Consider the following 25,329-nt stretch of genomic DNA (forward strand, 5'->3'; position numbering starts at 1 on the left):
GGAGCTTTGTTTGAGCTCATTGTCTTCTCTAACTTCAGATGCAGCACACATCTAAATTTTGTAGCCGGCTCCATTCTACCTGGTGTAATCTACCCTTTACATCCAGCCAAAATAATAGCATGCTGCTCAATAAATGGGGTAGTCGTGGCCGAGAAGTTAAGGCGATGGACTTGAAATCTATTGGGGTTTTCCCGCGCAGGTTCAAACTCTGCCGACTACGTGGTGGTTTGTCTGTTTGCTACAAGCATTTTTTCTTTCAGGTGCTTTGTTTGAGCTCATTATCTTCTCTAACTTCATATGCAGAACACATCTAAATTTTGTAGCTGGATGCTTTGTACCTGGTGTACGCTACCCTACACATCCAGCCAAAAAATAGCATGCTGCTTACCAAATGTGGTAGTCGTGGCCGAGAGGTTAAGGCGATGGACTTGAAATCCATTGGGGTCTCCCCGCGCAGGTTCGAACCCTGCCGACTACGTGATACTTTGTCTGTTTCCTCCAAGTATTGTGTCTCTGAGAAGCTTTGTTTGAGTTTAATGTCTTCTCTAACTTCAGGTGCAGCACACATCCAGATTTTGTAGCTGGATGCATTCTACCTGGTGTACTCTACCCTACACATTCAGCCAAAAAATAGCATGCTGCTCACTAAACTGGGTAGTCGTGGCCGAGAGGTTAAGGCGATGGACTTGAAATCCATTGAGGTCTCCCCGCGCAGGTTCGAACCCTGCCGACTACGTGATGCTTTGTTTGCTTCAAGCATAAGGTCGTGAAGCAACTTTGTTTGAGCACATTTTCATCTCTAACTTCAGATTCAGCACACATCTAGATTTTCCAGCTGGGTTAATTTTTCCTGGTGTACTGTACCGTTCACATCCAGTCTAGAAAATAGCATCCTACTTTCTGTATGACATTGTTGTGGCCAAGAGGTTAAGGTGATTGACTTGAAATCCATTGGGTTTTACCTGCGCAGGTTAAAACCCTGCTGTCTACTCTATCTTCAGGTGCAGCACACATCTAGATTTTATAGCTGGGTGCATTGTACCTGGTGAACTCTAGCCTACACATCCAGCCAAAAAATAGCATGCTGCTCTCTAAATGGGGTAGTCGTGGCCGAGAGGTTAAGGCGATGGACTCGAAATCCATTGGGGTTTCCCCGCGCAGGTTCGAACCCTGCCGACTACGTGGTGGTTTGTCTGTTTGCTACATGTTTTTTTTCTTTCAGGAGCTTTGTTTGAGCTCATTGTCTTCTCTAACTTCAGATGCAGCACACATCTAAATTTTGTAGCCGGGTCCATTCTACCTGGTGTAATCTACCCTTTACATCCAGCCAAAAAAATAGCATGCTGCTCAATAAATGGGGTAGTCGTGGCCGAGAGGTTAAGGCGATGGACTTGAAATATATTGGGGTTTCCCCGCGCAGGTTCAAACCCTGCCGACTACATGGTGGTTTGTCTGTTTGCTACAAGCATTTTTTCTTTCAGGTGCTTTGTTTGAGCTCATTATCTTCTCTAACTTCATATGCAGAACACATCTAAATTTTGTAGCTGGATGCTTTGTACCTGGTGTACTCTACCCTACACATCCTGCCAAAAAATAGCATGCTGCTCACTAAATAGGGTAGTCGTGGTCGAGAGGTTAAGGCGATGGACTTGAAATCTATTGGGGTTTCCCCGCGCAGGTTCAAACCCTGCCGACTACGTGGTGGTTTGTCTGTTTGCTACAAGCATTTTTTCTTTCAGGTGCTTTGTTTGAGCTCATTATCTTCTCTAACTTCATATGCAGAACACATCCAGATCTTGTAGCTGGATGCTTTGTACCTGGTGACCTCTACCCTTCACATCAAGCCAAAAAATAGCATGCTGCTTGCTAAATGGGGTAGTCGTGGCCGAGAGGTTAAGGCGATTGACTTGAAATCCATTGGGGTTTCCCCGCGCAGGTTCGAACCCTGCCGACTACGTGATGCTTTGTTTGCTTCAGGCATTAGGTCGTGAAGCAACTTTGTTTGAGCACATTTTCATCTCTAACTTCAGATTCAGCACACATCTAGAATTTCCAGCTGGGTTAACTTTTCCTGGTGTACTGTACCCTTCACATCCACATCTAAATTTTGTAGCTGGATGCTTTGTACCTGGTGTACTCTACCCTACACATCCAGCCAAAAAATAGCATGCTGCTTACCAAATGTGGTAGTCGTGGCCGAGAGGTTAAGGCGATAGACTTGAAATCCATTTTGGGTCTCCCCGCGCAGGTTCGAACACTGCCGACTACGTGATACTTTGTCTGTTTCCTCCAAGTATTGTGTCTTTGAGAAGCTTTGTTTGAGTTCAATGTCTTCTCTAACTTCAGGTGCAGCACACATCCAGATCTTGTAGCTGGATGCTTTGTACCTGGTGACCTCTACCCTTCACATCAAGCCAAAAAATAGCATGCTGCTTGCTAAATGGGGTAGTCGTGGCCGAGAGGTTAAGGCGATGGACTTGAAATCCATTGGGGTCTCTCCACGCAGGTTCAAACCCTGCCGACTACGTGATGCTTTGTTTGCTTCAAGCATTAGGTCGTGAAGCAACTTTGTTTGAGCACTTTTTCATCTCTAACTTCAGATTCAGCACACATCTAGATTTTCCAGCTGGGTTAATTTTTCCTGGTGTACTGTACCCTTCACATCCAGTCTAGAAAATAGCATCCTACTTTCTGAATCACATTGTTGTGGCCAAGAGGTTAAGGTGATTGACTTGAAATCCAATGGGTTTTACCTGCGTAGGTTAAAACCCTGCTGTCTACTCTATCTTCAGGTGCAGCACACATCTAGATTTTATAGCTGGGTGCATTGTACCTGGTGAACTCTAGCCTACACATCCAGCCAAAAAATAGCATGCTGCTCACTAAATGGGGTAGACGTGGCCGAGAGGTTAAGCCGATGGACTCGAAATCCATTGGGGTTTCCCTGCGCCGGTTCGAACCCTGCCGACTACGTGGTGGTTTGTCTGTTTGCTACAAGCATTTTTTCTTTCAGGAGCTTTGTTTAAGCTCATTGTCTTCTCTAACTTCAGATGCAGCACACATCTAAATTTTGTAGCTGGATGCTTTGTACCTGGTGACCTCTACCCTTCACATCAAGCCAAAAAATAGCATGCTGCTTGCTAAATGGGGTAGTCGTGGCCGAGAGGTTAAGGCGATGGACTTGAAATCCATTGGGGTCTCCCCGCGCAGGTTCGAACCCTGCCGACTACGTGATACTTTGTCTGTTTCCTCCAAGCATTGTGTCTTTGAGGAGCTTTGTTTGAGTTCAATGTCTTCTCTAACTTCAGGTGCAGCACACATCCAGATTTTGTAGCTGGAAGCATTCTACCTGGTGTACGCTACCCTACACATCCAGCCAAAAAATAGCATGCTGCTTACCAAATGTGGTAGTCGTGGCCGAGAGGTTAAGGCGATGGACTTGAAATCCATTGGGGTCTCCCCGCGCAGGTTCGAACCCTGCCGACTACGTGATACTTTGTCTGTTTCCTCCAAGTATTGTGTCTCTGAGAAGCTTTGTTTGAGTTTAATGTCTTCTCTAACTTCAGGTGCAGCACACATCCAGATTTTGTAGCTGGATGCATTCTACCTGGTGTACTCTACCCTACACATTCAGCCAAAAAATAGCATGCTGCTCACTAAACGGGGTAGTCGTGGCCGAGAGGTTAAGGCGATGGACTTGAAATCCATTGAGGTCTCCCCGCGCAGGTTCGAACCCTGCCGACTACGTGATGCTTTGTTTGCTTCAAGCATAAGGTCGTGAAGCAACTTTGTTTGAGCACATTTTCATCTCTAACTTCAGATTCAGCACACATCTAGATTTTCCAGCTGGGTTAATTTTTCCTGGTGTACTGTACCGTTCACATCCAGTCTAGAAAATAGCATCCTACTTTCTGTATGACATTGTTGTGGCCAAGAGGTTAAGGTGATTGACTTGAAATCCATTGGGTTTTACCTGCGCAGGTTAAAACCCTGCTGTCTACTCTATCTTCAGGTGCAGCACACATCTAGATTTTATAGCTGGGTGCATTGTACCTGGTGAACTCTAGCCTACACATCCAGCCAAAAAATAGCATGCTGCTCTCTAAATGGGGTAGTCGTGGCCGAGAGGTTAAGGCGATGGACTCGAAATCCATTGGGGTTTCCCCGCGCAGGTTCGAACCCTGCCGACTACGTGGTGGTTTGTCTGTTTGCTACATGCATTTTTTCTTTCAGGAGCTTTGTTTGAGCTCATTGTCTTCTCTAACTTCAGATGCAGCACACATCTAAATTTTGTAGCCGGGTCCATTCTACCTGGTGTAATCTACCCTTTACATCCAGCCAAAAAAATAGCATGCTGCTCAATAAATGGGGTAGTCGTGGCCGAGAGGTTAAGGCGATGGACTTGAAATATATTGGGGTTTCCCCGCGCAGGTTCAAACCCTGCCGACTACATGGTGGTTTGTCTGTTTGCTACAAGCATTTTTTCTTTCAGGTGCTTTGTTTGAGCTCATTATCTTCTCTAACTTCATATGCAGAACACATCTAAATTTTGTAGCTGGATGCTTTGTACCTGGTGTACTCTACCCTACACATCCTGCCAAAAAATAGCATGCTGCTCACTAAATGGGGTAGTCGTGGCCGAGAGGTTAAGGCGATGGACTTGAAATCCATTGGGGTTTCCCCGCGCAGGTTCAAACCCTGCCGACTACGTGGTGGTTTGTCTGTTTGCTACAAGCATTTTTTCTTTCAGGTGCTTTGTTTGAGCTCATTATCTTCTCTAACTTCATATGCAGAACACATCCAGATCTTGTAGCTGGATGCTTTGTACCTGGTGACCTCTACCCTTCACATCAAGCCAAAAAATAGCATGCTGCTTGCTAAATGGGGTAGTCGTGGCCGAGAGGTTAAGGCGATTGACTTGAAATCCATTGGGGTTTCCCCGCGCAGGTTCGAACCCTGCCGACTACGTGATGCTTTGTTTGCTTCAGGCATTAGGTCGTGAAGCAACTTTGTTTGAGCACATTTTCATCTCTAACTTCAGATTCAGCACACATCTAGAATTTCCAGCTGGGTTAATTTTTCCTGGTGTACTGTACCCTTCACATCCACATCTAAATTTTGTAGCTGGATGCTTTGTACCTGGTGTACTCTACCCTACACATCCAGCCAAAAAATAGCATGCTGCTTACCAAATGTGGTAGTCGTGGCCGAGAGGTTAAGGCGATAGACTTGAAATCCATTTTGGGTCTCCCCGCGCAGGTTCGAACACTGCCGACTACGTGATACTTTGTCTGTTTCCTCCAAGTATTGTGTCTTTGAGAAGCTTTGTTTGAGTTCAATGTCTTCTCTAACTTCAGGTGCAGCACACATCCAGATCTTGTAGCTGGATGCTTTGTACCTGGTGACCTCTACCCTTCACATCAAGCCAAAAAATAGCATGCTGCTTGCTAAATGGGGTAGTCGTGGCCGAGAGGTTAAGGCGATGGACTTGAAATCCATTGGGGTCTCTCCACGCAGGTTCAAACCCTGCCGACTACGTGATGCTTTGTTTGCTTCAAGCATTAGGTCGTGAAGCAACTTTGTTTGAGCACTTTTTCATCTCTAACTTCAGATTCAGCACACATCTAGATTTTCCAGCTGGGTTAATTTTTCCTGGTGTACTGTACCCTTCACATCCAGTCTAGAAAATAGCATCCTACTTTCTGAATCACATTGTTGTGGCCAAGAGGTTAAGGTGATTGACTTGAAATCCAATGGGTTTTACCTGCGTAGGTTAAAACCCTGCTGTCTACTCTATCTTCAGGTGCAGCACACATCTAGATTTTATAGCTGGGTGCATTGTACCTGGTGAACTCTAGCCTACACATCCAGCCAAAAAATAGCATGCTGCTCACTAAATGGGGTAGACGTGGCCGAGAGGTTAAGCCGATGGACTCGAAATCCATTGGGGTTTCCCTGCGCCGGTTCGAACCCTGCCGACTACGTGGTGGTTTGTCTGTTTGCTACAAGCATTTTTTCTTTCAGGAGCTTTGTTTAAGCTCATTGTCTTCTCTAACTTCAGATGCAGCACACATCTAAATTTTGTAGCTGGATGCTTTGTACCTGGTGACCTCTACCCTTCACATCAAGCCAAAAAATAGCATGCTGCTTGCTAAATGGGGTAGTCGTGGCCGAGAGGTTAAGGCGATGGACTTGAAATCCATTGGGGTCTCCCCGCGCAGGTTCGAACCCTGCCGACTACGTGATACTTTGTCTGTTTCCTCCAAGCATTGTGTCTTTGAGGAGCTTTGTTTGAGTTCAATGTCTTCTCTAACTTCAGGTGCAGCACACATCCAGATTTTGTAGCTGGAAGCATTCTACCTGGTGTACTCTACCCTACACATCCAGCCAAAAAATAGCATGCTGCTCACTAAACGGGGTAGTCGTGGCCGAGAGGTTAAGGCGATGTACTTGAAATCCATTGGGGTTTCCCCGCGCAGGTTCGAACCCTGCCGACTACGTGGTGGTTTGTCTGTTTGCTACATGCATTTTTTCTTTCAGGAGCTTTGTTTGAGCTCATTGTCTTCTCTAACTTCAGATGCAGCACACATCTAAATTTTGTAGCCGGGTCCATTCTACCTGGTGTAATCTACCCTTTACATCCAGCCAAAATAATAGCATGCTGCTCAATAAATGGGGTAGTCGTGGACGAGAAGTTAAGGCGATGGACTTGAAATCCATTGGGGTTTTCCCGCGCAGGTTCAAACCCTGCCGACTACGTGGTGGTTTGTCTGTTTGCTACAAGCATTTTTTCTTTCAGGTGCTTTGTTTGAGCTCATTATCTTCTCTAACTTCAGGTGCAGCACACATCCAGATTTTGTAGCTGGATGCATTCTACCTGGTGTACTCTACCCTACACATTCAGCCAAAAATTAGCATGCTGCTCACTAAACGGGGTAGTCGTGGCCGAGAGGTTAAGGCGATGGACTTGAAATCCATTGGGGTCTCCCCGCGCAGGTTCGAACCCTGCCGACTACGTGATGCTTTGTTTGCTTCAAGCATAAGGTCGTGAAGCAACTTTGATTGAGCACATTTTCATCTCTAACTTCAGATTCAGCACACATCTAGATTTTCCAGCTGGGTTAATTTTTCCTGGTGTACTGTACCGTTCACATCCAGTCTAGAAAATAGCATCCTACTTTCTGAATGACATTGTTGTGGCCAAGAGGTTAAGGTGATTGACTTGAAATCCATTGGGTTTTACCTGCGCAGGTTAAAACCCTGCTGTCTACTCTATCTTCAGGTGCAGCACACATCTAGATTTTATAGCTGGGTGCATTGTACCTGGTGAACTCTAGCCTACACATCCAGCCAAAAAATAGCATGCTGCTCACTAAATGGGGTAGTCGTGGCCGAGAGGTTAAGGCGATGGACTCGAAATCCATTGGGGTTTCCCCGCGCAGGTTTGAACCCTGCGGACTACGTGGTGGTTTGTCTGTTTGCTACATGCATTTTTTCTTTCAGGAGCTTTGTTTGAGCTCATTGTCTTCTCTAACTTCAGATGCAGCACACATCTAAATTTTGTAGCCGGGTCCATTCTACCTGGTGTAATCTACCCTTTACATCCAGCCAAAAAAATAGCATGCTGCTCAATAAATGGGGTAGTCGTGGCCGAGAGGTTAAGGCGATGGACTCGAAATCCATTGGGGTTTCCCCACGCAGGTTCAAACCCTGCCGACTACGTGGTGCTTTGTCTGTTTGCTAAATGCATTTTTTCTTTCAGGTGCTTTGTTTGAGCTCATTATCTTCTCTAAATTCATATGCAGAACACATCTAAATTTTGTAGCTGGATGCTTTGTACCTGGTGTACTCTACCCTACACATCCAGCCAAAAAATAGCATGCTGCTTCCCAAATTTAGTAGTCGTGGCCGAGAGATTAAGGCAATGGACTTGAAATCCATTGGGGTCTCCCCGCGCAGGTTCGAACCCAGCCGACTACGTGATGCTTTGTCTGTTTCCTCCAAGTATTGTGGCTTTGAAAAGCTTTGTTTGAGTTCAATGTCTTCTCTAACTTCAGGTGCAGCACACATCCAGATTTTGTAGCTGGATGCATTCTACCTGGTGTACTCTACCCTACACATTCAGCCAAAAAATAGCATGCTGCTCACTTAACGGGGTAGTCGTGGCCGAGAGGTTAAGGCGATGGACTTGAAATCCATTGGGGTCTCCCCGCACAGGTTCGAACCCTGCCAACTACGTGATGCTTTGTTTGCTTCAAGCATTAGGTCGTGAAGCAACTTTGTTTGAGCACATTTTCATCTCTAACTTCAGATTCAGCACACATCTAGATTTTCCAGCTGGGTTAATTTTTCCTGGTGTACTGTACCCTTCACATCCAGTCTAGAAAATAGCATCCTACTTTCTGAATCACATTGTTGTGGCCAAGAGGTTAAGGTGATTGGCTTGAAATCCATTGGGGTTTCCCTGCGCAGGTTCGAACCCTGCCGACTACTTGGTGGTTTGTCTGTTTGCTACAAGCATTTTTTCTTTCAGGAGCTTTGTTTGAGCTCATTGTCTTCTCTAACTTCATATGCAGAACACATCTAAATTTTGTAGCTGGATGCTTTGTACCTGGTGACCTCTACCCTTCACATCAAGCCAAAAAATAGCATGCTGCTCGCTAAATGGGATAGTCGTGGCCGAGAGGTTAAGGCGATGGACTTGAAATCCATTGGGCTCTACCCGCGCAGGTTCGAACCCTGCTGACTATGTGATGCTTTTTTTGCTTCAAGTGTTAGGTCGGGAAGCAACTTTGTTTAAGCACATTTTCATCTCTAACTTCAGATTCAGCACACATCTAGAACTTCCAGCTGGGTTAATTTTTCCTGGTGTACTGTACCCTTCACATCCAGTCTAGAAAATAGCATCCTACATTCTGAATGACATTGTTGTGGCCAAGAGGTTAAGGTGATTGACTTGAAATCCATTGGGTTTTACCTGCGCAGGTTAAAACCCTGCTGTCTACTCTATCTTCAGGTGCAGCACACATCTAGATTTTATAGCTGGGTGCATTGTACCTGGTGAACTCTAGCCTACACATCCAGCCAAAAAATAGCATGCTGCTCACTAAATGGGGTAGACGTGGCCGAGAGGTTAAGGCGATGGACTCGAAATCCATTGGGGTTTCCCTGCGCAGGTTCGAACCCTGCCGACTACGTGGTTGTTTGTCTGTTTGCTACAAGCATTTTTTCTTTCAGGAGCTTTGTTTGAGCTCATTGTCTTCTCTAACTTCAGATGCAGCACACATCTAAATTTTGTAGCTGGATGCTTTGTACCTGGTGTACTCTACCCTACACATCCAGCCAAAAAATAGCATGCTGCTTACCGAATGTGGTAGTCGTGGCCGAGAGGTTAAGGCGATGGACTTGAAATCCATTGGGGTCTCCCCACGCAGGTTCGAACCCTGCCGACTACGTGATGCTTTGTTTGCTTCAAGCATTAGGTCGTGAAGCAACTTTGTTTGAGCACTTTTTCATCTCTAACTTCAGATTAAGCACACATCTAGAATTTCCAGCTGGGTTAATTTTTCCTGGTGTACTGTACCCTTCACATGCAGTCTAGAAAATAGCATCCTACTTTCTGAATGACATTGTTGTGGCCAAGAGGTTAAGGCGATTGACCTTGAAATCCATTGGGTTTTACCTGCGCAGGTTAAAACCCTGCTGTCTACTCTATCTTCAGGTGCAGCACACATCTAGATTTTATAGCTGGGTGCATTGTACCTGGTGAACTCTAGCCTACACATCCAGCCAAAAAATAGCATTCTGCTCACTAAATGGGGTAGTCGTGGCCGAGAGGTTAAGGCGATGGACTCGAAATCCATTGGGATTTCCCCGCGCAGGTTCGAACCCTGCCGACTACGTGGTTGTTTGTCTGTTTGCTACATGCATTTTTTCTTTCAGGAGCTTTGTTTGAGCTCATTGTCTTCTCTAACTTCAGATGCAGCACACATCTAAATTTTGTAGCCGGGTCCATTCTACCTGGTGTAATCTACCCTTTACATCCAGCCAAAAAAATAGCATGCTGCTCAATAAATGGGGTAGTCGTGGCCGAGAGGTTAAGGCGATGGACTTGAAATCCATTTGGGTTTCCCGGCGCAGGTTCAAACCCTGCCGACTACGTGGTGGTTTGTCTGTTTGCTACAAGCATTTTTTCTTTCAGGTGCTTTGTTTGAGCTCATTATCTTCTCTAACTTCATATGCAGAACACATCTAAATTTTGTAGCTGGATGCTTTGTACCTGGTGTACTCTACCCTACACATCCAGCCAAAAAATAGCATGCTGCTTACCAAATGTGGTAGTCGTGGCCGAGAGGTTAAGCCGATGGACTTGAAATCCATTGGGGTCTCCCCGCGCAGGTTCGAACCCTGCCGACTACGTGATACTTTGTCTGTTTCCTCCAAGTATTGTGTCTTTGAAAAGCTTTGTTTGAGTTCAATGTCTTCTCTAACTTCAGGTGCAGCACACATCCAGATTTTGTAGCTGGATGCATTCTACCTGGTGTAATCTACCCTTTACATCCAGCCAAAATAATAGCATGCTGCTCAGTAAATGGGGTAGTCGTGGCCGAGACGTTAAGGCGATGGACTTGAAATCCATTGGGGTTTTCCCGCGCAGGTTCAAACCCTGCCGACTACGTGGTGGTTTGTCTGTTTGCTACAAGCATTTTTTCTTTTCTTTCAGGTGCTTTGTTTGAGCTCATTATCTTCTCTAACTTCATATGCAGAACACATCTAAATTTTGTAGCTGGATGCTTTGTACCTGGTGTACGCTACCCTACACATCCAGCCAAAAAATAGCATGCTGCTTACCAAATGTGGTAGTCGTGGCCGAGAGGTTAAGGCGATGGACTTGAAATCCATTGGGGTCTCCCCGCGCAGGTTCGAACCCTGCCGACTACGTGATACTTTGTCTGTTTCCTCCAAGTATTGTGTCTCTGAGAAGCTTTGTTTGAGTTTAATGTCTTCTCTAACTTCAGGTGCAGCACACATCCAGATTTTGTAGCTGGATGCATTCTACCTGGTGTACTCTACCCTACACATTCAGCCAAAAAATAGCATGCTGCTCACTAAACGGGGTAGTCGTGGCCGAGAGGTTAAGGCGATGGACTTGAAATCCATTGAGGTCTCCCCGCGCAGGTTCGAACCCTGCCGACTACGTGATGCTTTGTTTGCTTCAAGCATAAGGTCGTGATGCAACTTTGTTTGAGCACATTTTCATCTCTAACTTCAGATTCAGCACACATCTAGATTTTCCAGCTGGGTTAATTTTTCCTGGTGTACTGTACCGTTCACATCCAGTCTAGAAAATAGCATCCTACTTTCTGAATGACATTGTTGTGGCCAAGAGGTTAAGGTGATTGACTTGAAATCCATTGGGTTTTACCTGCGCAGGTTAAAACCCTGCTGTCTACTCTATCTTCAGGTGCAGCACACATCTAGATTTTATAGCTGGGTGCATTGTACCTGGTGAACTCTAGCCTACACATCCAGCCAAAAAATAGCATGCTGCTCTCTAAATGGGGTAGTCGTGGCCGAGAGGTTAAGGCGATGGACTCGAAATCCATTGGGGTTTCCCCGCGCAGGTTCGAACCCTGCCGACTACGTGGTGGTTTGTCTGTTTGCTACATGCATTTTTTCTTTCAGGAGCTTTGTTTGAGCTCATTGTCTTCTCTAACTTCAGATGCAGCACACATCTAAATTTTGTAGCCGGGTCCATTCTACCTGGTGTAATCTACCCTTTACATCCAGCCAAAAAAATAGCATGCTGCTCAATAAATGGGGTAGTCGTGGCCGAGAGGTTAAGGCGATGGACTTGAAATATATTGGGGTTTCCCCGCGCAGGTTCAAACCCTGCCGACGGTGGTTTGTCTGTTTGCTACAAGCATTTTTTCTTTCAGGTGCTTTGTTTGAGCTCATTATCTTCTCTAACTTCATATGCAGAACACATCTAAATTTTGTAGCTGGATGCTTTGTACCTGGTGTACTCTACCCTACACATCCAGCCAAAAAATAGCATGCTGCTCACTAAATGGGGTAGTCGTGGCCGAGAGGTTAAGGCGATGGACTTGAAATCCATTGGGGTTTCCCCGCGCAGGTTCAAACCCTGCCGACTACGTGGTGGTTTGTCTGTTTGCTACAAGCATTTTTTCTTTCAGGTGCTTTGTTTGAGCTCATTATCTTCTCTAACTTCATATGCAGAACACATCTAAATTTTGTAGCTGGATGCTTTGTACCTGGTGTACTCTACCCTACACATCCAGCCAAAAAATAGCATGCTGCTCGTTGAATGTGGTAGTCGTGGCCGAGAGGTTAAGGCGATGGACTTGAAATCCATTGGGGTCTCCCCGCGCAGGTTCGAACCCTGCCGACTACGTGATGCTTTGTTTGCTTCAGGCATTAGGTCGTGAAGCAACTTTGTTTGAGCACATTTTCATCTCTAACTTCAGATTCAGCACACATCTAGAATTTCCAGCTGGGTTAATTTTTCCTGGTGTACTGTACCCTTCACATCCACATCTAAATTTTGTAGCTGGATGCTTTGTACCTGGTGTACTCTACCCTACACATCCAGCCAAAAAATAGCATGCTGCTTACCAAATGTGGTAGTCGTGGCCGAGAGGTTAAGGCGATAGACTTGAAATCCATTTTGGGTCTCCCCACGCAGGTTCGAACACTGCCGACTACGTGATACTTTGTCTGTTTCCTCCAAGTATTGTGTCTTTGAGAAGCTTTGTTTGAGTTCAATGTCTTCTCTAACTTCAGATGCAGCACACATCTAAATTTTGTAGCCGGGTCCATTCTACCTGGTGTAATCTACCCTTTACATCCAGCCAAAAAAATAGCATGCTGCTCTATAAATGGGGTAGTCGTGGCCGAGAGGTTAAGGCGATGGACTTGAAATATATTGGGGTTTCCCCGCGCAGGTTCAAACCCTGCCGACTACATGGTGGTTTGTCTGTTTGCTACAAGCATTTTTTCTTTCAGGTGCTTTGTTTGAGCTCATTATCTTCTCTAACTTCATATGCAGAACACATCTAAATTTTGTAGCTGGATGCTTTGTACCTGGTGTACTCTACCCTACACATCCAGCCAAAAAATAGCATGCTGCTCACTAAATGGGGTAGTCGTGGCCGAGAGGTTAAGGTGATGGACTTGAAATCCATTGGGGTTTCCCCGCGCAGGTTCAAACGCTGCCGAATACGTGGTGGTTTGTCTGTTTGCTACAAGCATTTTTTCTTTCAGGTGCTTTGTTTGAGCTCATTATCTTCTCTAACTTCATATGCAGAACACATCTAAATTTTGTAGCTGGATGCTTTGTACCTGGTGTACTCTACCCTACACATCCAGCCAAAAAATAGCATGCTGCTCGTTGAATGTGGTAGTCGTGTCCGAGAGGTTAAGGCGATGGACTTGAAATCCATTGGGGTCTCCCCGCGCAGGTTCGAACCCTGCCGACTACGTGAAGCTTTGTTTGCTTCAGGCATTAGGTCGTGAAGCAACTTTGTTTGAGCACATTTTCATCTCTAACTTCAGATTCAGCACAAATCTAGAATTTCCTGCTGGGTTAATTTTTCCTGGTGTACTGTACCCTTCACATCCACATCTAAATTTTGTAGCTGGATGCTTTGTACCTGGTGTACTCTACCCTACACGTCCAGCCAAAAAATAGCATGCTGCTTACCAAATGTGGTAGTCGTGGCCGAGAGGTTAAGGCGATAGACTTGAAATCCATTTTGGGTCTCCCCGCGCAGGTTCGAACACTGCCGACTACGTGATACTTTGTCTGTTTCCTCCAAGTATTGTGTCTTTGAGAAGCTTTGTTTGAGTTCAATGTCTTCTCTAACTTCAGGTGCAGCACACATCCAGATATTGTAGCTGGATGCATTCTACCTGGTGTACTCTACCCTACACATTCAGCCAAAAAATAGCATGCTGCTCACTAAACGGGGTAGTCGTGGCCAAGAGGTTAAGGCGATGGACTTGAAATCCATTGGGGTCTCTCCACGCAGGTTCGAACCCTGCCGACTACGTGATGCTTTGTTTGCTTCAAGCATTAGGTCGTGAAGCAACTTTTTTTGAGCACTTTTTCATCTCTAACTTCAGATTCAGCACACATCTAGATTTTCCTGCTGGGTTAATTTTTCCTGGTGTACTGTACCGTTCACATCCAGTCTAGAAAATAGCATCCTACTTTCTGAATGACATTGTTGTGGCCAAGAGGTTAAGGTGATTGACTTGAAATCCAATGGGTTTTACCTAAGTAGGTTAAAACCCTGCTGTCTACTCTATCTTCAGGTGCAGCACACATCTAGATTTTATAGCTGGGTGCATTGTACCTGGTGAACTCTAGCCTACACATCCAGCCAAAAAATAGCATGCTGCTCACTAAATGGGGTAGACGTGGCCGAGAGGTTAAGCCGATGGACTCGAAATCCATTGGGGTTTCCCTGCGCCGGTTCGAACCCTGCCGACTACGTGGTGGTTTGTCTGTTTGCTACAAGCATTTTTTCTTTCAGGAGCTTTGTTTGAGCTCATTGTCTTCTCTAACTTCAGATGCAGCACACATCTAAATTTTGTAGCTGGATGCTTTGTACCTGGTGACCTCTACCCTTCACATCAAGCCAAAAAATAGCATGCTGCTTGCTAAATGGGGTAGTCGTGGCCGAGAGGTTAAGGCGATGGACTTGAAATCCATTGGGGTCTCCCCGCGCAGGTTCGAACCCTGCCGACTACGTGATACTTTGTCTGTTTCCTCCAAGCATTGTGTCTTTGAGGAGCTTTGTTTGAGTTCAATGTCTTCTCTAACTTCAGGTGCAGCACACATCCAGATTTTGTAGCTGGAAGCATTCTACCTGGTGTACTCTACCCTACACATCCAGCCAAAAAATAGCATGCTGCTCACTAAACGGGGTAGTCGTGGCCGAGAGGTTAAGGCGATGTACTTGAAATCCATTGGGGTTTCCCCGCGCAGGTTCGAACCCTGCCGACTACGTGGTGGTTTGTCTGTTTGCTACATGCATTTTTTCTTTCAGGAGCTTTGTTTGAGCTCATTGTCTTCTCTAACTTCAGATGCAGCACACATCTAAATTTTGTAGCCGGCTCCATTCTACCTGGTGTAATCTACCCTTTACATCCAGCCAAAATAATAGCATGCTGCTCAATAAATGGGGTAGTCGTGGCCGAGAAGTTAAGGCGATGGACTTGAAATCTATTGGGGTTTTCCCGCGCAGGTTCAAACTCTGCCGACTACGTGGTGGTTTGTCTGTTTGCTACAAGCATTTTTTCTTTCAGGTGCTTTGTTTGAGCTCATTATCTTCTCTAACTTCATATGCAGAACACATCTAAATTTTGTAGCTGGATGCTTTGTACCTGGTGTACGCTACCCTACACATCCAGCCAAAAAATAGCATGCTGCTTACCAAATGTGGTAGTCGTGGCCGAGAGGTTAAGGCGATGGACTTGAAATCCATTGGGGTCTCCCCGCGCAGGTTCGAACCCTGCCGACTACGTGATACTTTGTCTGTTTCCTCCAAGTATTGTGTCTCTGAGAAGCTTTGTTTGAGTTTAATGTCTTCTCTAACTTCAGGTGCAGCACACATCCAGATTTTGTAGCTGGATGCATTCTACCTGGTGTACTCTACCCTACACATTCAGCCAAAAAATAGCATGCTGCTCACTAAACTGGGTAGTCGTGGCCGAGAGGTTAAGGCGATGGACTTGAAATCCATTGAGGTCTCCCCGCGCAGGTTCGAACCCTGCCGACTACGTGATGCTTTGTTTGCTTCAAGCATAAGGTCGTGAAGCAACTTTGTTTGAGCACATTTTCATCTCTAACTTCAGATTCAGCACACATCTAGATTTTCCAGCTGGGTTAATTTTTCCTGGTGTACTGTACCGTTCACATCCAGTCTAGAAAATAGCATCCTACTTTCTGTATGACATTGTTGTGGCCAAGAGGTTAAGGTGATTGACTTGAAATCCATTGGGTTTTACCTGCGCAGGTTAAAACCCTGCTGTCTACTCTATCTTCAGGTGCAGCACACATCTAGATTTTATAGCTGGGTGCATTGTACCTGGTGAACTCTAGCCTACACATCCAGCCAAAAAATAGCATGCTGCTCTCTAAATGGGGTAGTCGTGGCCGAGAGGTTAAGGCGATGGACTCGAAATCCATTGGGGTTTCCCCGCGCAGGTTCGAACCCTGCCGACTACGTGGTGGTTTGTCTGTTTGCTACATGTTTTTTTTCTTTCAGGAGCTTTGTTTGAGCTCATTGTCTTCTCTAACTTCAGATGCAGCACACATCTAAATTTTGTAGCCGGGTCCATTCTACCTGGTGTAATCTACCCTTTACATCCAGCCAAAAAAATAGCATGCTGCTCAATAAATGGGGTAGTCGTGGCCGAGAGGTTAAGGCGATGGACTTGAAATATATTGGGGTTTCCCCGCGCAGGTTCAAACCCTGCCGACTACATGGTGGTTTGTCTGTTTGCTACAAGCATTTTTTCTTTCAGGTGCTTTGTTTGAGCTCATTATCTTCTCTAACTTCATATGCAGAACACATATAAATTTTGTAGCTGGATGCTTTGTACCTGGTGTACTCTACCCTACACATCCTGCCAAAAAATAGCATGCTGCTCACTAAATAGGGTAGTCGTGGTCGAGAGGTTAAGGCGATGGACTTGAAATCCATTGGGGTTTCCCCGCGCAGGTTCAAACCCTGCCGACTACGTGGTGGTTTGTCTGTTTGCTACAAGCATTTTTTCTTTCAGGTGCTTTGTTTGAGCTCATTATCTTCTCTAACTTCATATGCAGAACACATCCAGATCTTGTAGCTGGATGCTTTGTACCTGGTGACCTCTACCCTTCACATCAAGCCAAAAAATAGCATGCTGCTTGCTAAATGGGGTAGTCGTGGCCGAGAGGTTAAGGCGATTGACTTGAAATCCATTGGGGTTTCCCCGCGCAGGTTCGAACCCTGCCGACTACGTGATGCTTTGTTTGCTTCAGGCATTAGGTCGTGAAGCAACTTTGTTTGAGCACATTTTCATCTCTAACTTCAGATTCAGCACACATCTAGAATTTCCAGCTGGGTTAACTTTTCCTGGTGTACTGTACCCTTCACATCCACATCTAAATTTTGTAGCTGGATGCTTTGTACCTGGTGTACTCTACCCTACACATCCAGCCAAAAAATAGCATGCTGCTTACCAAATGTGGTAGTCGTGGCCGAGAGGTTAAGGCGATAGACTTGAAATCCATTTTGGGTCTCCCCGCGCAGGTTCGAACACTGCCGACTACGTGATACTTTGTCTGTTTCCTCCAAGTATTGTGTCTTTGAGAAGCTTTGTTTGAGTTCAATGTCTTCTCTAACTTCAGGTGCAGCACACATCCAGATCTTGTAGCTGGATGCTTTGTACCTGGTGACCTCTACCCTTCACATCAAGCCAAAAAATAGCATGCTGCTTGCTAAATGGGGTAGTCGTGGCCGAGAGGTTAAGGCGATGGACTTGAAATCCATTGGGGTCTCTCCACGCAGGTTCAAACCCTGCCGACTACGTGATGCTTTGTTTGCTTCAAGCATTAGGTCGTGAAGCAACTTTGTTTGAGCACTTTTTCATCTCTAACTTCAGATTCAGCACACATCTAGATTTTCCAGCTGGGTTAATTTTTCCTGGTGTACTGTACCCTTCACATCCAGTCTAGAAAATAGCATCCTACTTTCTGAATCACATTGTTGTGGCCAAGAGGTTAAGGTGATTGACTTGAAATCCAATGGGTTTTACCTGCGTAGGTTAAAACCCTGCTGTCTACTCTATCTTCAGGTGCAGCACACATCTAGATTTTATAGCTGGGTGCATTGTACCTGGTGAACTCTAGCCTACACATCCAGCCAAAAAATAGCATGCTGCTCACTAAATGGGGTAGACGTGGCCGAGAGGTTAAGCCGATGGACTCGAAATCCATTGGGGTTTCCCTGCGCCGGTTCGAACCCTGCCGACTACGTGGTGGTTTGTCTGTTTGCTACAAGCATTTTTTCTTTCAGGAGCTTTGTTTAAGCTCATTGTCTTCTCTAACTTCAGATGCAGCACACATCTAAATTTTGTAGCTGGATGCTTTGTACCTGGTGACCTCTACCCTTCACATCAAGCCAAAAAATAGCATGCTGCTTGCTAAATGGGGTAGTCGTGGCCGAGAGGTTAAGGCGATGGACTTGAAATCCATTGGGGTCTCCCCGCGCAGGTTCGAACCCTGCCGACTACGTGATACTTTGTCTGTTTCCTCCAAGCATTGTGTCTTTGAGGAGCTTTGTTTGAGTTCAATGTCTTCTCTAACTTTAGGTGCAGCACACATCCAGATTTTGTAGCTGGAAGCATTCTACCTGGTGTACTCTACCCTACACATCCAGCCAAAAAATAGCATGCTGCTCACTAAACGGGGTAGTAGTGGCCGAGAGGTTAAGGCGATGTACTTGAAATCCATTGGGGTTTCCCCGCGCAGGTTCGAACCCTGCCGACTACGTGGTGGTTTGTCTGTTTGCTACATGCATTTTTTCTTTCAGGAGCTTTGTTTGAGCTCATTGTCTTCTCTAACTTCAGATGCAGCACACATCTAAATTTTTTAGCCGGGTCCATTCTACCTGGTGTAATCTACCCTTTACATCCAGCCAAAATAATAGCATGCTGCTCAATAAATGGGGTAGTCGTGGCCGAGAAGTTAAGGCGATGGACTTGAAATCCATTGGGGTTTTCCCGCGCAGGTTCAAACCCTGCCGACTACGTGGTGGTTTGTCTGTTTGCTACAAGCATTTTTTCTTTCAGGTGCTTTGTTTGAGCTCATTATCTTCTCTAACTTCAGGTGCAGCACACATCCAGATTTTGTAGCTGGATGCATTCTACCTGGTGTACTCTACCCTACACATTCAGCCAAAAATTAGCATGCTGCTCACTAAACGGGGTAGTCGTGGCCGAGAGGTTAAGGCGATGGACTTGAAATCCATTGGGGTCTCCCCGCGCAGGTTCGAACCCTGCCGACTACGTGATGCTTTGTTTGCTTCAAGCATAAGGTCGTGAAGCAACTTTGTTTGAGCACATTTTCATCTCTAACTTCAGATTCAGCACACATCTAGATTTTCCAGCTGGGTTAATTTTTCCTGGTGTACTGTACCGTTCACATCCAGTCTAGAAAATAGCATCCTACTTTCTGAATGACATTGTTGTGGCCAAGAGGTTAAGGTGATTGACTTGAAATCCATTGGGTTTTACCTGCGCAGGTTAAAACCCTGCTGTCTACTCTATCTTCAGGTGCAGCACACATCTAGATTTTATAGCTGGGTGCATTGTACCTGGTGAACTCTAGCCTACACATCCAGCCAAAAAATAGCATGCTGCTCACTAAATGGGGTAGTCGTGGCCGAGAGGTTAAGGCGATGGACTCGAAATCCATTGGGGTTTCCCCGCGCAGGTTTGAACCCTGCGGACTACGTGGTGGTTTGTCTGTTTGCTACATGCATTTTTTCTTTCAGGAGCTTTGTTTGAGCTCATTGTCTTCTCTAACTTCAGATGCAGCACACATCTAAATTTTGTAGCCGGGTCCATTCTACCTGGTGTAATCTACCCTTTACATCCAGCCAAAAAAATAGCATGCTGCTCAATAAATGGGGTAGTAGTGGCCGAGAGGTTAAGGCGATGGACTCGAAATCCATTGGGGTTTCCCCACGCAGGTTCAAACCCTGCCGACTACGTGGTGCTTTGTCTGTTTGCTAAATGCATTTTTTCTTTCAGGTGCTTTGTTTGAGCTCATTATCTTCTCTAAATTCATATGCAGAACACATCTAAATTTTGTAGCTGGATGCTTTGTACCTGGTGTACTCTACCCTACACATCCAGCCAAAAAATAGCATGCTGCTTCCCAAATTTAGTAGTCGTGGCCGAGAGATTAAGGCAATGGACTTGAAATCCATTGGGGTCTCCCCGCGCAGGTTCGAACCCAGCCGACTACGTGATGCTTTGTCTGTTTCCTCCAAGTATTGTGGCTTTGAAAAGCTTTGTTTGAGTTCAATGTCTTCTCTAACTTCAGGTGCAGCACACATCCAGATTTTGTAGCTGGATGCATTCTACCTGGTGTACTCTACCCTACACATTCAGCCAAAAAATAGCATGCTGCTCACTTAACGGGGTAGTCGTGGCCGAGAGGTTAAGGCGATGGACTTGAAATCCATTGGGGTCTCCCCGCACAGGTTCGAACCCTGCCAACTACGTGATGCTTTGTTTGCTTCAAGCATTAGGTCGTGAAGCAACTTTGTTTGAGCACATTTTCATCTCTAACTTCAGATTCAGCACACATCTAGATTTTCCAGCTGGGTTAATTTTTCCTGGTGTACTGTACCCTTCACATCCAGTCTAGAAAATAGCATCCTACTTTCTGAATCACATTGTTGTGGCCAAGAGGTTAAGGTGATTGGCTTGAAATCCATTGGGGTTTCCCTGCGCAGGTTCGAACCCTGCCGACTACTTGGTGGTTTTTCTGTTTGCTACAAGCATTTTTTCTTTCAGGAGCTTTGTTTGAGCTCATTGTCTTCTCTAACTTCATATGCAGAACACATCTAAATTTTGTAGCTGGATGCTTTGTACCTGGTGACCTCTACCCTTCACATCAAGCCAAAAAATAGCATGCTGCTCGCTAAATGGGATAGTCGTGGCCGAGAGGTTAAGGCGATGGACTTGAAATCCATTGGGCTCTACCCGCGCAGGTTCGAACCCTGCTGACTATGTGATGCTTTGTTTGCTTCAAGTGTTAGGTCGGGAAGCAACTTTGTTTAAGCACATTTTCATCTCTAACTTCAGATTCAGCACACATCTAGAACTTCCAGCTGGGTTAATTTTTCCTGGTGTACTGTACCCTTCACATCCAGTCTAGAAAATAGCATCCTACTTTCTGAATGACATTGTTGTGGCCAAGAGGTTAAGGTGATTGACTTGAAATCCATTGGGTTTTACCTGCGCAGGTTAAAACCCTGCTGTCTACTCTATCTTCAGGTGCAGCACACATCTAGATTTTATAGCTGGGTGCATTGTACCTGGTGAACTCTAGCCTACACATCCAGCCAAAAAATAGCATGCTGCTCACTAAATGGGGTAGACGTGGCCGAGAGGTTAAGGCGATGGACTCGAAATCCATTGGGGTTTCCCTGCGCAGGTTCGAACCCTGCCGACTACGTGGTGGTTTGTCTGTTTGCTACAAGCATTTTTTCTTTCAGGAGCTTTGTTTGAGCTCATTGTCTTCTCTAACTTCAGATGCAGCACACATCTAAATTTTGTAGCTGGATGCTTTGTACCTGGTGTACTCTACCCTACACATCCAGCCAAAAAATAGCATGCTGCTTACCGAATGTGGTAGTCGTGGCCGAGAGGTTAAGGCGATGGACTTGAAATCCATTGGGGTCTCCCCGCGCAGGTTCGAACCCTGCCGACTACGTGATACTTTGTCTGTTTCCTCCAAGTATTGTGTCTTTGAGAAGCTGTGTTTGAGTTCAATGTCTTCTCTAACTTCAGGTGCAGCACACATCCAGATCTTGTAGCTGGATGCATTCTACCTGGTGTACTCTACCCTACACATTCAGCCAAAAAATAGCATGCTGCTCACTAAACGGGGTAGTCGTGGCCGAGAGGTTAAGGCGATGGACTTGATATCCATTGGGGTCTCCCCACGCAGGTTCGAACCCTGCCGACTACGTGATACTTTGTCTGTTTCCTCCAAGCATTGTGTCTTTGAGGAGCTTTGTTTGAGTTCAATGTCTTCTCTAACTTCAGGTGCAGCACACATCCAGATTTTGTAGCTGGAAGCATTCTACCTGGTGTACTCTACCCTACACATCCAGCCAAAAAATAGCATGCTGCTCACTAAACGGGGTAGTCGTGGCCGAGAGGTTAAGGCGATGTACTTGAAATCCATTGGGGTTTCCCCGCGCAGGTTCGAACCCTGCCGACTACGTGGTGGTTTGTCTGTTTGCTACATGCATTTTTTCTTTCAGGAGCTTTGTTTGAGCTCATTGTCTTCTCTAACTTCAGATGCAGCACACATCTAAATTTTGTAGCCGGGTCCATTCTACCTGGTGTAATCTACCCTTTACATCCAGCCAAAATAATAGCATGCTGCTCAATAAATGGGGTAGTCGTGGCCGAGAAGTTAAGGCGATGGACTTGAAATCCATTGGGGTTTTCCCGCGCAGGTTCAAACCCTGCCGACTACGTGGTGGTTTGTCTGTTTGCTACAAGCATTTTTTCTTTCAGGTGCTTTGTTTGAGCTCATTATCTTCTCTAACTTCAGGTGCAGCACACATCCAGATTTTGTAGCTGGATGCATTCTACCTGGTGTACTCTACCCTACACATTCAGCCAAAAATTAGCATGCTGCTCACTAAACGGGGTAGTCGTGGCCGAGAGGTTAAGGCGATGGACTTGAAATCCATTGGGCTCTACCCGCGCAGGTTCGAACCCTGCTGACTATGTGATGCTTTGTTTGCTTCAAGTGTTAGGTCGGGAAGCAACTTTGTTTAAGCACTTTTTCATCTCTAACTTCAGATTCAGCACACATCTAGATTTTCCAGCTGGGTTAATTTTTCCTGGTGTACTGTACCCTTCACATCCAGTCTAGAAAATAGCATCCTACTTTCTGAATCACATTGTTGTGGCCAAGAGGTTAAGGTGATTGACTTGAAATCCAATGGGTTTTACCTGCGTAGGTTAAAACCCTGCTGTCTACTCTATCTTCAGGTGCAGCACACATCTAGATTTTATAGCTGGGTGCATTGTACCTGGTGAACTCTAGCCTACACATCCAGCCAAAAAATAGCATGCTGCTCACTAAATGGGGTAGACGTGGCCGAGAGGTTAAGCCGATGGACTCGAAATCCATTGGGGTTTCCCTGCGCCGGTTCGAACCCTGCCGACTACGTGGTGGTTTGTCTGTTTGCTACAAGCATTTTTTCTTTCAGGAGCTTTGTTTAAGCTCATTGTCTTCTCTAACTTCAGATGCAGCACACATCTAAATTTTGTAGCTGGATGCTTTGTACCTGGTGACCTCTACCCTTCACATCAAGCCAAAAAATAGCATGCTGCTTGCTAAATGGGGTAGTCGTGGCCGAGAGGTTAAGGCGATGGACTTGAAATCCATTGGGGTCTCCCCGCGCAGGTTCGAACCCTGCCGACTACGTGATACTTTGTCTGTTTCCTCCAAGCATTGTGTCTTTGAGGAGCTTTGTTTGAGTTCAATGTCTTCTCTAACTTTAGGTGCAGCACACATCCAGATTTTGTAGCTGGAAGCATTCTACCTGGTGTACTCTACCCTACACATCCAGCCAAAAAATAGCATGCTGCTCACTAAACGGGGTAGTAGTGGCCGAGAGGTTAAGGCGATGTACTTGAAATCCATTGGGGTTTCCCCGCGCAGGTTCGAACCCTGCCGACTACGTGGTGGTTTGTCTGTTTGCTACATGCATTTTTTCTTTCAGGAGCTTTGTTTGAGCTCATTGTCTTCTCTAACTTCAGATGCAGCACACATCTAAATTTTTTAGCCGGGTCCATTCTACCTGGTGTAATCTACCCTTTACATCCAGCCAAAATAATAGCATGCTGCTCAATAAATGGGGTAGTCGTGGCCGAGAAGTTAAGGCGATGGACTTGAAATCCATTGGGGTTTTCCCGCGCAGGTTCAAACCCTGCCGACTACGTGGTGGTTTGTCTGTTTGCTACAAGCATTTTTTCTTTCAGGTGCTTTGTTTGAGCTCATTATCTTCTCTAACTTCAGGTGCAGCACACATCCAGATTTTGTAGCTGGATGCATTCTACCTGGTGTACTCTACCCTACACATTCAGCCAAAAATTAGCATGCTGCTCACTAAACGGGGTAGTCGTGGCCGAGAGGTTAAGGCGATGGACTTGAAATCCATTGGGGTCTCCCCGCGCAGGTTCGAACCCTGCCGACTACGTGATGCTTTGTTTGCTTCAAGCATAAGGTCGTGAAGCAACTTTGTTTGAGCACATTTTCATCTCTAACTTCAGATTCAGCACACATCTAGATTTTCCAGCTGGGTTAATTTTTCCTGGTGTACTGTACCGTTCACATCCAGTCTAGAAAATAGCATCCTACTTTCTGAATGACATTGTTGTGGCCAAGAGGTTAAGGTGATTGACTTGAAATCCATTGGGTTTTACCTGCGCAGGTTAAAACCCTGCTGTCTACTCTATCTTCAGGTGCAGCACACATCTAGATTTTATAGCTGGGTGCATTGTACCTGGTGAACTCTAGCCTACACATCCAGCCAAAAAATAGCATGCTGCTCACTAAATGGGGTAGTCGTGGCCGAGAGGTTAAGGCGATGGACTCGAAATCCATTGGGGTTTCCCCGCGCAGGTTTGAACCCTGCGGACTACGTGTTGGTTTGTCTGTTTGCTACATGCATTTTTTCTTTCAGGAGCTTTGTTTGAGCTCATTGTCTTCTCTAACTTCAGATGCAGCACACATCTAAATTTTGTAGCCGGGTCCATTCTACCTGGTGTAATCTACCCTTTACATCCAGCCAAAAAAATAGCATGCTGCTCAATAAATGGGGTAGTAGTGGCCGAGAGGTTAAGGCGATGGACTCGAAATCCATTGGGGTTTCCCCACGCAGGTTCAAACCCTGCCGACTACGTGGTGCTTTGTCTGTTTGCTAAATGCATTTTTTCTTTCAGGTGCTTTGTTTGAGCTCATTATCTTCTCTAAATTCATATGCAGAACACATCTAAATTTTGTAGCTGGATGCTTTGTACCTGGTGTACTCTACCCTACACATCCAGCCAAAAAATAGCATGCTGCTTCCCAAATTTAGTAGTCGTGGCCGAGAGATTAAGGCAATGGACTTGAAATCCATTGGGGTCTCCCCGCGCAGGTTCGAACCCAGCCGACTACGTGATGCTTTGTCTGTTTCCTCCAAGTATTGTGGCTTTGAAAAGCTTTGTTTGAGTTCAATGTCTTCTCTAACTTCAGGTGCAGCACACATCCAGATTTTGTAGCTGGATGCATTCTACCTGGTGTACTCTACCCTACACATTCAGCCAAAAAATAGCATGCTGCTCACTTAACGGGGTAGTCGTGGCCAAGAGGTTAAGGCGATGGACTTGAAATCCATTGGGGTCTCCCCGCACAGGTTCGAACCCTGCCAACTACGTGATGCTTTGTTTGCTTCAAGCATTAGGTCGTGAAGCAACTTTGTTTGAGCACATTTTCATCTCTAACTTCAGATTCAG

General features: G+C 45.7%; 41 non-coding genes across 41 annotated transcripts; all 41 read left to right on the forward strand.

Moving 5' to 3' along the window:
* Positions 1-396: 396 nt before the first annotated feature.
* On the forward strand, positions 397-478 carry trnas-uga (transfer RNA serine (anticodon UGA)). Its single transcript has one exon. It is a non-coding gene; the product is annotated as a tRNA-Ser (tRNA).
* Positions 479-654: 176 nt separating this feature from the next.
* trnas-uga (transfer RNA serine (anticodon UGA)) lies at positions 655-736 on the forward strand. The gene has a single exon. It is a non-coding gene; the product is annotated as a tRNA-Ser (tRNA).
* A 364-nt stretch (positions 737-1,100) lies between these two features.
* trnas-cga (transfer RNA serine (anticodon CGA)) lies at positions 1,101-1,182 on the forward strand. The gene has a single exon. It is a non-coding gene; the product is annotated as a tRNA-Ser (tRNA).
* A 693-nt stretch (positions 1,183-1,875) lies between these two features.
* Positions 1,876-1,957, forward strand: trnas-uga (transfer RNA serine (anticodon UGA)). The gene has a single exon. It is a non-coding gene; the product is annotated as a tRNA-Ser (tRNA).
* Positions 1,958-3,149: 1,192 nt separating this feature from the next.
* Positions 3,150-3,231, forward strand: trnas-uga (transfer RNA serine (anticodon UGA)). The gene has a single exon. It is a non-coding gene; the product is annotated as a tRNA-Ser (tRNA).
* Positions 3,232-3,407: 176 nt separating this feature from the next.
* Positions 3,408-3,489, forward strand: trnas-uga (transfer RNA serine (anticodon UGA)). The gene has a single exon. It is a non-coding gene; the product is annotated as a tRNA-Ser (tRNA).
* A 176-nt stretch (positions 3,490-3,665) lies between these two features.
* On the forward strand, positions 3,666-3,747 carry trnas-uga (transfer RNA serine (anticodon UGA)). Its single transcript has one exon. It is a non-coding gene; the product is annotated as a tRNA-Ser (tRNA).
* A 364-nt stretch (positions 3,748-4,111) lies between these two features.
* On the forward strand, positions 4,112-4,193 carry trnas-cga (transfer RNA serine (anticodon CGA)). Its single transcript has one exon. It is a non-coding gene; the product is annotated as a tRNA-Ser (tRNA).
* A 435-nt stretch (positions 4,194-4,628) lies between these two features.
* Positions 4,629-4,710, forward strand: trnas-uga (transfer RNA serine (anticodon UGA)). The gene has a single exon. It is a non-coding gene; the product is annotated as a tRNA-Ser (tRNA).
* Positions 4,711-4,886: 176 nt separating this feature from the next.
* Positions 4,887-4,968, forward strand: trnas-uga (transfer RNA serine (anticodon UGA)). Its single transcript has one exon. It is a non-coding gene; the product is annotated as a tRNA-Ser (tRNA).
* Positions 4,969-6,160: 1,192 nt separating this feature from the next.
* trnas-uga (transfer RNA serine (anticodon UGA)) lies at positions 6,161-6,242 on the forward strand. Its single transcript has one exon. It is a non-coding gene; the product is annotated as a tRNA-Ser (tRNA).
* A 693-nt stretch (positions 6,243-6,935) lies between these two features.
* On the forward strand, positions 6,936-7,017 carry trnas-uga (transfer RNA serine (anticodon UGA)). Its single transcript has one exon. It is a non-coding gene; the product is annotated as a tRNA-Ser (tRNA).
* Positions 7,018-7,381: 364 nt separating this feature from the next.
* Positions 7,382-7,463, forward strand: trnas-cga (transfer RNA serine (anticodon CGA)). Its single transcript has one exon. It is a non-coding gene; the product is annotated as a tRNA-Ser (tRNA).
* A 177-nt stretch (positions 7,464-7,640) lies between these two features.
* Positions 7,641-7,722, forward strand: trnas-cga (transfer RNA serine (anticodon CGA)). Its single transcript has one exon. It is a non-coding gene; the product is annotated as a tRNA-Ser (tRNA).
* A 1,393-nt stretch (positions 7,723-9,115) lies between these two features.
* Positions 9,116-9,197, forward strand: trnas-cga (transfer RNA serine (anticodon CGA)). The gene has a single exon. It is a non-coding gene; the product is annotated as a tRNA-Ser (tRNA).
* A 176-nt stretch (positions 9,198-9,373) lies between these two features.
* Positions 9,374-9,455, forward strand: trnas-uga (transfer RNA serine (anticodon UGA)). Its single transcript has one exon. It is a non-coding gene; the product is annotated as a tRNA-Ser (tRNA).
* A 365-nt stretch (positions 9,456-9,820) lies between these two features.
* On the forward strand, positions 9,821-9,902 carry trnas-cga (transfer RNA serine (anticodon CGA)). The gene has a single exon. It is a non-coding gene; the product is annotated as a tRNA-Ser (tRNA).
* A 177-nt stretch (positions 9,903-10,079) lies between these two features.
* Positions 10,080-10,161, forward strand: trnas-uga (transfer RNA serine (anticodon UGA)). The gene has a single exon. It is a non-coding gene; the product is annotated as a tRNA-Ser (tRNA).
* Positions 10,162-10,337: 176 nt separating this feature from the next.
* Positions 10,338-10,419, forward strand: trnas-uga (transfer RNA serine (anticodon UGA)). Its single transcript has one exon. It is a non-coding gene; the product is annotated as a tRNA-Ser (tRNA).
* Positions 10,420-10,859: 440 nt separating this feature from the next.
* On the forward strand, positions 10,860-10,941 carry trnas-uga (transfer RNA serine (anticodon UGA)). The gene has a single exon. It is a non-coding gene; the product is annotated as a tRNA-Ser (tRNA).
* Positions 10,942-11,117: 176 nt separating this feature from the next.
* On the forward strand, positions 11,118-11,199 carry trnas-uga (transfer RNA serine (anticodon UGA)). Its single transcript has one exon. It is a non-coding gene; the product is annotated as a tRNA-Ser (tRNA).
* Positions 11,200-11,563: 364 nt separating this feature from the next.
* On the forward strand, positions 11,564-11,645 carry trnas-cga (transfer RNA serine (anticodon CGA)). Its single transcript has one exon. It is a non-coding gene; the product is annotated as a tRNA-Ser (tRNA).
* Positions 11,646-12,075: 430 nt separating this feature from the next.
* trnas-uga (transfer RNA serine (anticodon UGA)) lies at positions 12,076-12,157 on the forward strand. Its single transcript has one exon. It is a non-coding gene; the product is annotated as a tRNA-Ser (tRNA).
* Positions 12,158-12,333: 176 nt separating this feature from the next.
* trnas-uga (transfer RNA serine (anticodon UGA)) lies at positions 12,334-12,415 on the forward strand. Its single transcript has one exon. It is a non-coding gene; the product is annotated as a tRNA-Ser (tRNA).
* A 1,005-nt stretch (positions 12,416-13,420) lies between these two features.
* Positions 13,421-13,502, forward strand: trnas-uga (transfer RNA serine (anticodon UGA)). The gene has a single exon. It is a non-coding gene; the product is annotated as a tRNA-Ser (tRNA).
* A 1,192-nt stretch (positions 13,503-14,694) lies between these two features.
* trnas-uga (transfer RNA serine (anticodon UGA)) lies at positions 14,695-14,776 on the forward strand. The gene has a single exon. It is a non-coding gene; the product is annotated as a tRNA-Ser (tRNA).
* Positions 14,777-15,469: 693 nt separating this feature from the next.
* trnas-uga (transfer RNA serine (anticodon UGA)) lies at positions 15,470-15,551 on the forward strand. Its single transcript has one exon. It is a non-coding gene; the product is annotated as a tRNA-Ser (tRNA).
* A 176-nt stretch (positions 15,552-15,727) lies between these two features.
* trnas-uga (transfer RNA serine (anticodon UGA)) lies at positions 15,728-15,809 on the forward strand. Its single transcript has one exon. It is a non-coding gene; the product is annotated as a tRNA-Ser (tRNA).
* Positions 15,810-16,173: 364 nt separating this feature from the next.
* Positions 16,174-16,255, forward strand: trnas-cga (transfer RNA serine (anticodon CGA)). Its single transcript has one exon. It is a non-coding gene; the product is annotated as a tRNA-Ser (tRNA).
* A 435-nt stretch (positions 16,256-16,690) lies between these two features.
* On the forward strand, positions 16,691-16,772 carry trnas-uga (transfer RNA serine (anticodon UGA)). The gene has a single exon. It is a non-coding gene; the product is annotated as a tRNA-Ser (tRNA).
* Positions 16,773-16,948: 176 nt separating this feature from the next.
* Positions 16,949-17,030, forward strand: trnas-uga (transfer RNA serine (anticodon UGA)). Its single transcript has one exon. It is a non-coding gene; the product is annotated as a tRNA-Ser (tRNA).
* Positions 17,031-18,222: 1,192 nt separating this feature from the next.
* trnas-uga (transfer RNA serine (anticodon UGA)) lies at positions 18,223-18,304 on the forward strand. The gene has a single exon. It is a non-coding gene; the product is annotated as a tRNA-Ser (tRNA).
* Positions 18,305-18,997: 693 nt separating this feature from the next.
* Positions 18,998-19,079, forward strand: trnas-uga (transfer RNA serine (anticodon UGA)). The gene has a single exon. It is a non-coding gene; the product is annotated as a tRNA-Ser (tRNA).
* Positions 19,080-19,443: 364 nt separating this feature from the next.
* trnas-cga (transfer RNA serine (anticodon CGA)) lies at positions 19,444-19,525 on the forward strand. Its single transcript has one exon. It is a non-coding gene; the product is annotated as a tRNA-Ser (tRNA).
* Positions 19,526-19,702: 177 nt separating this feature from the next.
* On the forward strand, positions 19,703-19,784 carry trnas-cga (transfer RNA serine (anticodon CGA)). The gene has a single exon. It is a non-coding gene; the product is annotated as a tRNA-Ser (tRNA).
* Positions 19,785-21,177: 1,393 nt separating this feature from the next.
* On the forward strand, positions 21,178-21,259 carry trnas-cga (transfer RNA serine (anticodon CGA)). The gene has a single exon. It is a non-coding gene; the product is annotated as a tRNA-Ser (tRNA).
* A 176-nt stretch (positions 21,260-21,435) lies between these two features.
* Positions 21,436-21,517, forward strand: trnas-uga (transfer RNA serine (anticodon UGA)). The gene has a single exon. It is a non-coding gene; the product is annotated as a tRNA-Ser (tRNA).
* A 1,655-nt stretch (positions 21,518-23,172) lies between these two features.
* On the forward strand, positions 23,173-23,254 carry trnas-uga (transfer RNA serine (anticodon UGA)). The gene has a single exon. It is a non-coding gene; the product is annotated as a tRNA-Ser (tRNA).
* A 693-nt stretch (positions 23,255-23,947) lies between these two features.
* On the forward strand, positions 23,948-24,029 carry trnas-uga (transfer RNA serine (anticodon UGA)). Its single transcript has one exon. It is a non-coding gene; the product is annotated as a tRNA-Ser (tRNA).
* Positions 24,030-24,393: 364 nt separating this feature from the next.
* Positions 24,394-24,475, forward strand: trnas-cga (transfer RNA serine (anticodon CGA)). Its single transcript has one exon. It is a non-coding gene; the product is annotated as a tRNA-Ser (tRNA).
* A 177-nt stretch (positions 24,476-24,652) lies between these two features.
* trnas-cga (transfer RNA serine (anticodon CGA)) lies at positions 24,653-24,734 on the forward strand. Its single transcript has one exon. It is a non-coding gene; the product is annotated as a tRNA-Ser (tRNA).
* Positions 24,735-25,329: the final 595 nt, after the last annotated feature.

The sequence above is a fragment of the Pseudorasbora parva genome, chromosome 6, assembly GCF_024679245.1.
Source record: "Pseudorasbora parva isolate DD20220531a chromosome 6, ASM2467924v1, whole genome shotgun sequence".
In the NCBI taxonomy this organism is placed as follows: Eukaryota; Metazoa; Chordata; class Actinopteri; order Cypriniformes; family Gobionidae; genus Pseudorasbora; species Pseudorasbora parva.